Source organism: Sceloporus undulatus, unplaced genomic scaffold (assembly GCF_019175285.1).
Source record: "Sceloporus undulatus isolate JIND9_A2432 ecotype Alabama unplaced genomic scaffold, SceUnd_v1.1 scaffold_12, whole genome shotgun sequence".
Taxonomy (NCBI): Eukaryota; Metazoa; Chordata; class Lepidosauria; order Squamata; family Phrynosomatidae; genus Sceloporus; species Sceloporus undulatus.
Genome location: NW_024802934.1, coordinates 5,564,718 through 5,576,952, shown reverse-complemented (window position 1 = coordinate 5,576,952; position 12,235 = coordinate 5,564,718). Strand labels below are relative to the sequence as shown.

General features: G+C 41.3%; 1 pseudogene; it reads right to left on the bottom strand.

The window, feature by feature from the left end:
* Nucleotides 1-490: 490 nt before the first annotated feature.
* Nucleotides 491-625, bottom strand: LOC121917218 (annotated as a pseudogene).
* Nucleotides 626-12,235: the final 11,610 nt, after the last annotated feature.

The following is a 12,235-nucleotide window of genomic DNA, read 5'->3' as shown; positions in this document are numbered from 1 at the left end:
CCCTAAAGGACGAAGTTCACAGTTTGGGAGTACTCCTTGATCCATCCCTACAGTTGTCATCTCATATAGATGTGACGGCCAGGAGTGCTTGGTATCAGCTTCGGCTGATACGCCAACTGCATCCCTACCTGGACCAAAAGGAGCTTGAAGCAGTGGTACTTGAACTGGTAATCTCTCATTTAGATTTCTGTAATGCGCTGTACTTGGGGCTACCCTTGTACCAAGTACAGAAACTTCAATTGGTTCAAAATGCAGCAGCCAGATTGGTCACCGGCACATCTAGGTTTGACTATATAACACCAATACTAAAATCTCTTCACTGGCTGCCAATCAGCTTCCAGGTGCAATACAAGGTGTTGATTATCACCTTTAAAGTCCTACATGGCTCAGGACCCAGTTACTTGCAGGAACACCTTTCCCTACACAATCCGCCCCGCACTCTCAGAACATCAGGGAAGTATTTATTGGAACACCATAACGCCAGGTTAATGACAACTTATTATGCAGTCGAATTTCCTGCATTTGGGGAAATTGCAGGGGTCCGCACACCTGGAGTGCAATGGATGAGCCTCACCCTGGGAAAACCACCTTCATGATCATGGTGTCTACCCTGCCAGGATCGCCTGCTTCCATACAATCCACCCTGTACACTCAGGTTCTCTGGAAGGAATTTACTACAGCCCTTAAAGACCAGATTGATGGCAACCTCCCAGAGGACAACTTATGGAATGGCCAGGAGAGCGTTAAAAAAGCCAATAAGACGGATCTCTTCTGGCAGGCCTTCCTGGAATAAAATACTCGGCCACAAATAAGACTTCCCATCTATCGAACTCTGCCCATGGTTATTGTTTCGATTAATTGGATTTTAGCATATTATTTTTAATGTTATATTGTTTAATCTTGTTTTAAGGAGAGGTACTATGTATATATGGATGTATTTTAGCTTGTAAAGTTGAAGGCTTTCATGGCCGGCATCCATAGTTTTTTGTGGGTTTTTCGGGCTATGTGGCCATGTTCTAGCAGAGTTTCTTTCTGACGTTTCGCCAGCATCTGTGGCTGGCATCTTCAAGCTATTTTAGCTTGTTGTACACTGCTTTGATTGTCTGGCAAAAAGCGGGATAAAAATAAAAAATGTATTATTATTTTATTAATTTCCCCCAGGGCATTTACAGCAGCAATTCCAAAATTATGGAATAGCCTACCAGAAGAGATTCATTGTACCTTAGAGGCCTTTAAGAAGGCACTCAAAACGGACCTCTTCCGGCGGGCTTACCCATCAGACTCCATATAAAAATCTATGACAATATTCCACTCTTGACTATGATCACTGACTACTGATAAATTGATTTTAGAGAACTAATAGGAATTAGTAAATTCCATATTAGTGTTTTATTGATTGTATTAGTATTTGTATTATTTTATTGTTGTAATCCCACCTCAATCTTCAGAGAGGCAGGAAATATAAATAAACATTATTATTATAATAATTATTATAATATTAACACTGATTTTAACAAAGAAAAGATGGGGACTAGTACACAGAGGGCTGGGGGCTACTTGGTTGGCTTTGAACACTATTCAGTTCACCTATGAAATGGCCCTCAGCCCCAGGAAACCTTGTGATAGAGTTGCATCAGGGCCACCATAAGTAGGAAATGACTTGAAGACACACAACAACAACACAAGATAAAGAAGGTAGAGTGACAGCACCAGCCAATGAAGTGGTTAGCTAGGAAATACTACTAATGGCCATGGTCCAGTAATGGAGAAAGGAGGAGTCTACCGCTCTTTACACTTCATTGTCAGAAGCTGGAAGAGGAGAAAGGAGAATCATGAAAATAAATGGCTGCTCAGTGGCAGATTATCCAATCATGGCTACTGACTGCTTATTCATTGAAGGGACCCTCCTCACAGCACACCACACACCTCACAGCAATTATCTAGGGATGGGTAGCATACTCTCCAATATTTCAGCAGGTGAAAACTGGAACAACTGTAGCCAAGCAACTTCAGAGTGTGGTCAAGATGACAAAAGTAATTAATGAGCAAAATCAGACAAGCTGGGATGGGCTGAAGCAGTTTGCTTTTGCCTGATCTACTGGAAAGGGGAAAATTCCACCCCCTCCTCCCATCCTCCCCCTCTCTCCCCTGCTGAACTAATTGAATGCAGACTACTCTCACATGTTGACCTGGGTTTTTAGCAATTGAAATATGCAGAGGGCGATGAGGAAAAGTGGAAGGAATAGAGAGAAATGGGGACATCTTTAAAAGCAGCTCAAAAAGTGTGATGATTTGTCCCTGCCAAATTGTAACAGTTGCAGGATATGCAATAAACTTCTACTTCCTCTATGAGTATACCATGGCAATTGGTAGTTCTGGCTTGTAAACTAGTCTGGGATAATTTTCATGGTGCACTTCTGCCATTTGTATTTTGCGATCCACAGGAGAAATGTGGAGATAAAGGAGATAATTCTCAGATATGGAAATCCAATAATTACCAGAATTTTATAGCATTGGCAGTTAAAGTAGTGTCAACCTGGACTATTTTTGCAGTGCAGATGCAGCCTAACAATTCAATTCCATTCATTCAATTGATATACTCAGGCTGTAATTAATAGTAAGGTGCAGACAAACATCTTAACCATAGTGAAATTGAAGGCTTTCATGGTTGGCATCCATAGTTTTTGGTGGTCCCTATGTAGACTTGTCCACATCTGCACAGTATGCGATTAACTCCTGCAGCTGTGAGAGAGTCTCTCTTGTCCTTCGCTGAGTGCAGCATTAGCTGGATTGTCTTGGTTGGTTTGTAAACCATTTGGAGGTTGTGTTTCCTCACCAGTTTCCCTATTCTGTCTGTGACACCTTTGCTGTATGGTAAAAATACCTTCCCTTTGGGTGTTTGCTTGTCTTCACTCCTCTGGGTGAATACACAGATTAACATGGAAATCATTCCTCCCTACCCAGGGTCACACAGTGTGTGTGTGTGTGTGTGTATACATACAACTCTCTTCCATGCCAGCATTCTCTGAAAATGCCAGCCACAGATGCTGGTGAAATGTCAAGAATAAACTCTTCTAGAACATGGCCACATAGCCTGAAACACACTCACACCCCCCAAAAATCTTAACCATACTTGTTCCTTCACAATAAGAAGGATCTAACCACCTATGGCTTATTTTTTTATCATAGAACAAACTTTTCACATTTCACTTCTTTATTCAGATTTAAAACTTTCCATTTTTGGAAAAGCAAGAGATCTATCATGCATAGTTGACTGAAAAGTCATCTAAACTTTTTTTCTATATGCAGTAAGGTATCTTCTTTTTTCCTTTCTGTTACTCAAGTGAACTATCACATTTCACACTGCAGAAATTAAGGTCTGTTATGTAGGTACTCAGGATTTGTAGAAGCATGAATGAAGAATTTCATCTCTTCTACTCACACGCGTGTGTGCGTGCATGCGCATGCACACACACACACTTTGCCCCTTCACTCTGGGCAAAAATGAATTGTGAACTAACTCATTAGATAATTACTTGATTATGATTTAATTTCTTGATGTAGTATCTTTCTTGAGAGTTCCATTTTAGGGGTAATAGAATGTGATAATGGTATTGGATCTCACCTTTTAAAGAGATGGCATGAGTATGATTATTCCATTAAGTTCTGCACTTGTGATTGCATGCATGCATGATAGGAAGGCAATAATGAGCTAAAGGACAGACAAAGCATTGGGTGAGTTCCATAGCAGTTGTCAGCCAGGTACTTTGTAATTTTAACACAAATCCTTGCAACGTTAATGATACATTAAAATCCTAATTAGGTGACACCAAAGGCTCAGCAATCAGCTATAATGTAGTTCTGCTCTTAAAAATGCATCTTTAAAAAGGTGATTTTGCAGATTACATACACTCAGTTTTCTATATGATAACTGTTGGGGGGGGGGGGGAAGGGACAGGACAAAGCCAGATAGTGTTAAAAGAGTGAGGGTTAGATCTACCCAGTTAGATCCAAAGTTGCCTTTTGGCAAATGTAAGGTCTTTTCCTTTTTGCAAAGGGCACTAAGATTTAATGGAGGCAGATCCAAAAGAAAAGAAGAAAGGCCACGTCAGTTATTTCCAGTGATGCATTCAGGTTAGCCTCAAGTCTCAAGGTGAGTCATAAGTCCTTGCAAAATACTTTCAAGTCAAGTCTTAAGTCTGCAAGCCAATTTTAACAGCAAAAAAGAGCTAGGGGAGGGGGAGTTTCAATAGCTTGATAATCAAGAAGACATGCACAAAGTTACGCAAAGATAAATCTCAGAGAGGAACAGCAAACATGTTAGGCAACAGGCTTCAGGTGGAAAGATCCCCCTAAATTTAAAGATCCCCACTCCCCTAATGTACAGTGGGAACAGGCTGCTGAGTAGGCAGCAAGCCCATTGCTTAATACACTCTCTGTCTGGATGAAGTTAGGCCAGCAAGTGAATTACTAAAAATATACAAGTCATAAGTTGAGTCATGTCAGGTGTGTTGTTTATTTCCACATCACGTCCAAGCTGAGTCATGGAAGTGACTTGAGTCCAACTTGAGTCCAAGTCTATCGACTGATGTCTCCATCACTGCTTATTTCCTTTCCCACTCATTGCTGCCTCCCAGCAAATTCATACACCAGCAGCAGATATTCAGAGGGCCCAGAGAGCTGCAGTGTATAACAGATTTTCTTCCCCTTCCTCCAGTAGTAGCATCCCATCCACAAACCTCTGCTCCAGAAAGTCTGGGTCTAAACCAAGCCTGCACAACATATGGCCCAGGGTCTGCATGCAGCCTGCCAAAAGAGTTCAGGTAGCCCATGAAGATATGGAACAATTTCAAGCCCAGCTTTCCTCTGAGCTAATTTAGTCCACATTATGTTTGCTTCTTTGACTCAGTTTGCAGGAACTGAAGTAAGTTGAGGACAAAGGGGGAAAGTGGGAGGAGGAGAGACCAGCTAGAATATTTTAAAACATTTTGAAATGGGATGACTGAGGATGAATCAGGACTGCCCCTGCCAAATTGGGATATTTGGAGTATATGCAATTTTAAGCAAGAATGGTGTATAGCAAGGTATCTTTTCCTTGAACTCTCAAAGACAGAAATATGACAGGATAGAATTCTTTGTGATCTTCTGCCCCTATTGAGCCCCCAAAATAACACTAACCCAAAAATATATTATGGCATAAACTGTCATGAACTGTAATTTCTAAATTAGCTCATGTATACATATACAGGATTGCTGAACAAGGAGAAGCATATGCAGAAAATTTAGAGAAAAATGAAATATGAAAAGTACAGAGGATGATAATGACATTAATGCTTGTATTAATTAATTTGTATTAATTTGTGATAATTCACAAAGCATAGAATCATAGAGTTGGAAGAGATCACAAGGGCCATCCAGTCCAAGCTCTTGACATGCAAGAAATCACAATCATAGCATCCCTGACAGATGGCCATCCAGCCTCTGCTTAAAGACCTCCAAGGAAGGAGACTCCACTACATTCTGAGGAAGTGTGTTCCACTGTTGAACAGCCCTTACTGTCAGGAAGTTCCTCCTAATGTTGAGGTGGAATCTCTTTTCCTGTAGCTTGTTCCGGGTCCTCTTCTCTGGAGTAGCAGAAAACAAGTTAGCTCCCTCCTCAATATGACTTTCCTTCAAATATTTAAACCGGGCTGTTATATCACCTCTTAACCTTCTCTTCTCCAGATTAAACATTCCCAGCTCCCTAAGTCATTCCTCATAGGGCTTGGGTTCCAGACCCTTCACCATTTTAGTCACCCTCCTTTGGACACACTCCAGTTTCTCAACATTCTAGCAGAGAATCTTATGTATTTCGTGCAGCCAAATGTCTTGGACAGGCCTTGGCAGTTTCCATTTTCTCATGTGTGTCCAAAGCAATATGAATTTGTATTCTGCATTAATACAGCCAACAAGCTATCTATGCACCAGTGTTAGGCAGAAGCCTTATCTTGCATATCCTTACAACTGCCAGAGGTTCCCATAGGGAAGAATGGGGGGGGGGGGGGGGGAAAGCAAACCTTGATATAATTCTGCTGCTTCTGGTGAGTTTCTCTAGGGAGGTCTAGAAAACACTTACAATATATTTTAGAATATCACTTAGAATAACCAATATCTATGAGTATTCAGATGCTGAAACTTGACTTTCCTGAGGCAATCTCTCCCTTTATCAAAATAAATCACAGCATTTCTCACCAATTTAAGCAAAAACATAGAAAACTGAATAATACTTCATGTTCTGGGCTGCAATCTCTGAAGAAAGAATGAAAGTTTGCTAGTAGAAGCAAATCGGCTTTAGAAATCATCTTCCTTTTAACTGTTGCCTTTGAAGAGCTGGTCATAAAGCAATAAGAAATAGGATTAATAAAATGGGCAAGTATCTCCAATTTTACTTTATTCTACATCTGTATAAGCTTTGGCAAAGTATTTGCATCTTATACAGTGGATCCTTGTTATACACTGGGGTTTGGTTCCAAGATCCCCCGTGTATAACAAAATCCGTGTATGCTCAAGTCCCATTAAGTATAATGACATAGAAAAATGGTGTCCCTAATAAAAAATGGAACATCAAGGTAAATTTATATTTTTTTTGGAACATTTTCAAACTGTGTATGCTTAAATCCGTGTATAAAAAATCCGTGTATAAGACGGACCGACTGTATAACTCAATCCTGTCTTTGTTTTTTTTAAAAAAAAAAAAACCCACAAAACTTGAGACATGAGGTAATGCAAAGGTGTGCTGAAGCATCTGAAGAATCAGTTCAGTATATTGGTAAGCAGCAGTTTAATGCTGAAGATTGTCTGTGGGTAAATGTAAATGCAGGGGGAGAAGGAATCATGGCAGACTAGCCATACCTTAATGCAGGCAATAGCCCAATATGCTTTTGTTATTTAATTTATTAATTAGCAAGAGGTTATATAATGTTATATGAGAAACAAACGGCAGGCTTGCAATGCAACGGTTAGCATGAATGGCCCTGACAAAACCCACATCCCAAAGGGATGTAACCACTAGGGATAGGTAGATATGTCAAGTCCCTTTCTGTGAATTTTGTTTTTTACACTTTCAAGCTCATTCTATAATGGTTCTGTGTTTAAATTGTTTCCCTGAAAGAAATCTGTTTTGACATATTTTCTTTAAAACACATGGGTGCAAGGGGCTGATTCCCCCCCCCCCCACATGCCTGAGGAAGTGGAGAATGGGGCACTCCTGGATCAGCCATCCCAGACTGTAGCCCTGTTCCCTGTAGAAGAACCTGGTAACTGCCCTGCTGTAAACTCAGAGTAGAAGGGAACAGGGAACTGAGGGCTCCCTGTATCATGGCATGCTCTCAAGTTGCCAAAGTTTCTCGGGGAAAGGCATGGGCAAGGGGTCAATTCCTGGTGCTAAAATGTAAAATCTGACCTCCTGAAAAAGAGAGAGAAAAGTTATCTTGGCACTAAGGCACCGCAAGACAAACTGTTTCACCAACCGCAGGACCTGCTTAGAGCTGCAGGACTGACAGTTGATGACCCTGACTACTGAATGATTGTCACACTAAAAGCACACCTTCTCATCCCTAAAGGCATCAGTCCAAAGGTGGACTACTATAAAGATGGGGAAGAACCCCAGGAAAGTGAAGTCGGGATGCCTCTTTCCTCCCATCTGTAGTCACACCAATAGCCCTAGAAGAATAATCTGAAACCCTGGCTCCCTGCCACATTGGAATGCACCTGCAACCCCTGGCTCACCTCCCATGGAGTTTGACAAAGGGATACCCATTGAAACCCTTGAGGAACTGCATCTGTACCTGCATATCTGACCTTATTCCTTGAGTGATACATATGTGATTGCCGGCAAGCCTCCTGCCAGGTGTGATTCTGGCAAACTGGGCGCAAATGCCCTCCTTAGGGAGATCACCCTGCAGGTGAAGTTAAGATGCCCTAGCAGGGCTTAGATGTCCTTAAGGGTGACACACTCCAGGCCTTCACAGCCCAATTTGCCATCATCGCACACACACCCAGGCCTCACTGGACATTCCCAGCCCAGCCCATCACAGCAACTGCCTCTCTGGCCTCTCGAAGTCCATTCAGCCACAGCCACCATCCATTCAGGCCTCAGTGGCCAGATCATCAGCAACCACCATATCTCCAGCCCACTTAGCCTGAATTCCAGCAGCCACTTCCTTTTCCAGCCCACATGACATGGCCCCCCTTCTCCAGGCCTTCTGGGTCTAATCTGCTGCTGGTGCCACTGCCCAATCACACCGGCCAGCCTGAAACAGCCTCCCAGCCTCCTTGCTTCCTGGCCAAATGAAAATGCTGCTGCTGCTGCTGCCACCGCCAAAAATCTCAGTGAGTCTGGCACCATGTGTTGGTGGGGTGGCCTAAAAGGCACTTCCCCCAACCAATCAGGAGGCCCAGAAGCCTACCCCCTCACCTCAGCTCCTCCAATCCCTAGCCAGTTCCTGCTCTGTGGCCAACTAGGAAGGAGGAGCTACCAGGCCTGACCACCACTGACCAGCCCGCTCCTACAAATGTCTGACCCATTAAGTTGGGCAGCCACATTTTAGCCATTTTACTACCCCACTGTATTTAATGGTACTTGAGCATGCACAGATTTTGGTACCCATGGGTGATCCTAGACACAAACACCAACAGGGCTCTCTGTACCTGTCTGCCTATTAAAAGATAAGGATCCTGTAACAAAAAAGACATGACATCCCTAACTGAAGATCATAAGTCTGGCTTTTCCCTTGACTAGAATTTAGAAGTTCTGCATGGGCTAGTTAGTTGTGTATCTGTAACTAAGAGTGGCATCTTTTGGCTCAGCCTCCTCCTAGCCCACTTTAACAGCCAGCAGCCACATTGGGTAAAGAAGGTATGTTTAACTACTAACTGGGGCATGAGGAAGATAATGTTTCCAGCATCTTCCCACTAGCTAATGAGACTGCAACAAGGAATTGCAAGAGGGGAGTTGTTTCTGATTGTCACAGCCTTACTCACTAATGGGAAGAGGTGGAAATGTCATTCTCCGTGATCCCCAATGGGCAGCTGATCAGATCTCCTCCATTCAAAATCTGTTAAGGTGAACTTCGGCAGTATTTACATACCTTTATCATAATGCATAGTCTTACTGAATAATAAGTTGTTATGGATGCATAACTTTATGAATCTGTAACTGCAATACAGCTGTTACTTTTTTGGATTATGGCCCCTCAAAATCCTCCGGCCTGCCAGTCACACTATCTGGTTGAAACATTTGGAAGTTGCTGTACAAAATGTGGTTTTCCTGAGTTCTGTCCCTGACATACCATTATTTGATATATAGAGATTTACTTTTTACTCTTTCTAAATTCTGACATGGAAGAGTCTCAAAAGAAGGTTCCCATGCCTCATGCTCTTTGAGACAACTAGGCCAAGCTTTGAGATATGTTTGTCTCAGCTCAAGGATGGAGCAGTACACTATCAAGTATAGCTTCCAAGTCACATTTTGTGAGAATCTTCCCCTTGGTTTCTCTTCCAGAATCACGTTTTTTGAGGCTGACAAATGCTACACAGCATAGTTCCTTCTTCTGTACCCAAGAGACATGGTACATTAAATAAAAATGGTATGCACTGGTGCTTAAAATTAAATGTCATTTTTACTTACAGGCACTAACGGGTGGTGGGCATAGAAATCACACACCCAATAAGTGTGAAATAGACAGAGAAAAGAAATGCAGGTGCCAGCGAAATATCTTCTCAAAGATACAAGTGCCCTTCTTCTTTCCTTATACACGTTATTTCCTTTCATTCAGACAACAGCTACCGCCACAGATTTTTTTCTCTTGAGGTGGCAGTTTGCTTGCAGTCATATGTAAATCTGTATATATTTAATCTCAGAACCAGCATTTCTAAAACTATGCATCTACCAAGTTTGCAAAAAAGCATGATGAGACAACAGCATTTGATCTCTGTTCCTGAATGTTAGGCTTTAAACATACTTTGATCTGTGAGGGACAGGAGAAAGGTTTTAGTGCATACCACAGCTCAGACCAAAGCAAGAAACCACAAAGAGAGCTGCCAACAGAAAGGATTTTAATTGAACAAATCACATCAAGCCCTTAATAATAGTAGATTATGTAATAGATAAAATGTGCTTGGTTGAGGCTCCTGGGGTGTGTAGACCTCTAGACCACCACAGAAACATGAGTGCCTCTGGATATATCAACAATATTCTTAGACCATTACCAACTTCCTGCAGAAATGCAGTCCATCCATAACCTCCCAGGGAACACCATTTTGGCCACAATAATGTACTACAAGCTGTCAGGATTACTATTGCAGATAGGACCAACTAGTCTCTCATTTATTTATTTATTTATTTATTTATATCCCACTCTTTTCCCAGATAGCTCACAACATTTAAAAAAAACACTACAATTAAAAGAATACAAAAATAGTACATTAAAAGTGAATTAAATTATTACAATATTAAAACAAGTGACCTGTTAAAAGAATAAAATGCAACTGAAAAGATAAAAAAATTAAAAATACTTTAAAACAATATAACAACACCCCATCCCATGGTTTAAAAACTTTCTGTTTTAAATGCCTGTTTGTGTTGATAGTGGGATGGAGAAAAGAGCCTCTCCTGATGATCTCAGAGCCTGGGCCGGCTCATACAGGGAGATACAGTCTGCCAAATAGACTGGACCTGAGTTATATAGGGCTTTATAGATCATAACCAGTTGAGCTGTCTTAAAGTTGCTTAACAACTTTACTAAATTGTGCAGCCAGGGCTGTTGCCCTGTCACACTCTCTTCTCTTAGCCTCATCTCCCTGCCTAATGTACCCATCATGCCTTTAGGCTTTATGTTTATGTTGTTTTTTGCTTTGCTCAATGCAATTCCAGAGCTCTGCATCCCTGAACTAACTATTTTAAAGTTTTTTAAAGGAGGAAGGATGGATGGACGGAAGGAAGGAAGGAAACAATTAAAGAAAATTTTAAAAGATAATTAGAGTGCTTTGGAATATCAAGCAGGAGCTGGGAGAAGAGCACATTGCCACCACGTGTCTGACAATTGTGCAACTGCCCTGGGAATGATACTTGCACCTACAGACTTGCACAATTGCCAGGTCATTCATAGGTTTCCCCTGCGAATGAAAAGGGATGGGTGGAGGACAGGGCTGCTACAGGTCAGAGGCATCATCATGTGCTGAGTTTTGCCAAAGCCGCTTCCTTCCCAGTGTACTCACAGTTTAAAAGCTGTGTGCAGAGTTAACGCATGCAATGATCATCGTGTTGTTGTACAGTGCTATTTATTTTGAAAGGAGTTCAAAAACAATCACTAATTGAATGAAGCAGAACCTCAGACAACACACACACACACACACACACACACACACACACACACACACTGTTAGTTAATGTGTGTAAGGAGATAATATGATTTATATACTATCTAATTCTAATCGTTTGCTAGAGTCTTTTGAAATGAAAATCCTGGTCAGTACGACTTTGACAGTAGTGCTGTTCAAAACAACAGCTCCTGGGAGAAAAGATCAGTTTTCTTCATTCAATCACTTCTTTGTTCAATCTAATTCATCTATATCATGAAGTACGTTTCCCAGCGTATGCCCTCCTTTACATGTTTACTAAGCTTAGAATTAGAGTATTTCACAAGGTTCTATTAAATAGGATGCCACAAGCACAAAACACCAAGCTGCCTAGAAACAAGGGATTAAGACCTACACAATTTACTTTCTGAAATCACAGTCTATAACTAGATTGAGAACTAAATGTTATAACATTTCACAAAAGATGTTGTACATAATTTCATGCTGTAATAAAACAATTATTTGGAAACAGAGCAGTAGCATTTGGATGTGAATAGCTGATTAGTCATTCCATATTCTGTTTTTGTTTTTGTCTAAAAAAATAGGTCATGCACCTAAACTTTGACAAAAAAAAAATCTAGTTGTCTGCATTTCTCATGTGTAGAATGAACTGAATTGTACAAGCTGGTGGTGAATAGTTTACATATTAGAGGAGCAGTGAGCACGCTGCAAGCTTTAGTCTAAACTTTAAAAAACAACATAAACTATCTAGAGTAAAGAACCCTATCACAAAAATAGGCTCAGTCCTTTGGCTCACTCCTAAATACCAGTCTAAAATCTCCTGTGGATTCACTACTCCACTGACATGGGAGCCCTCAGCTACTGCTGATCTGTCATG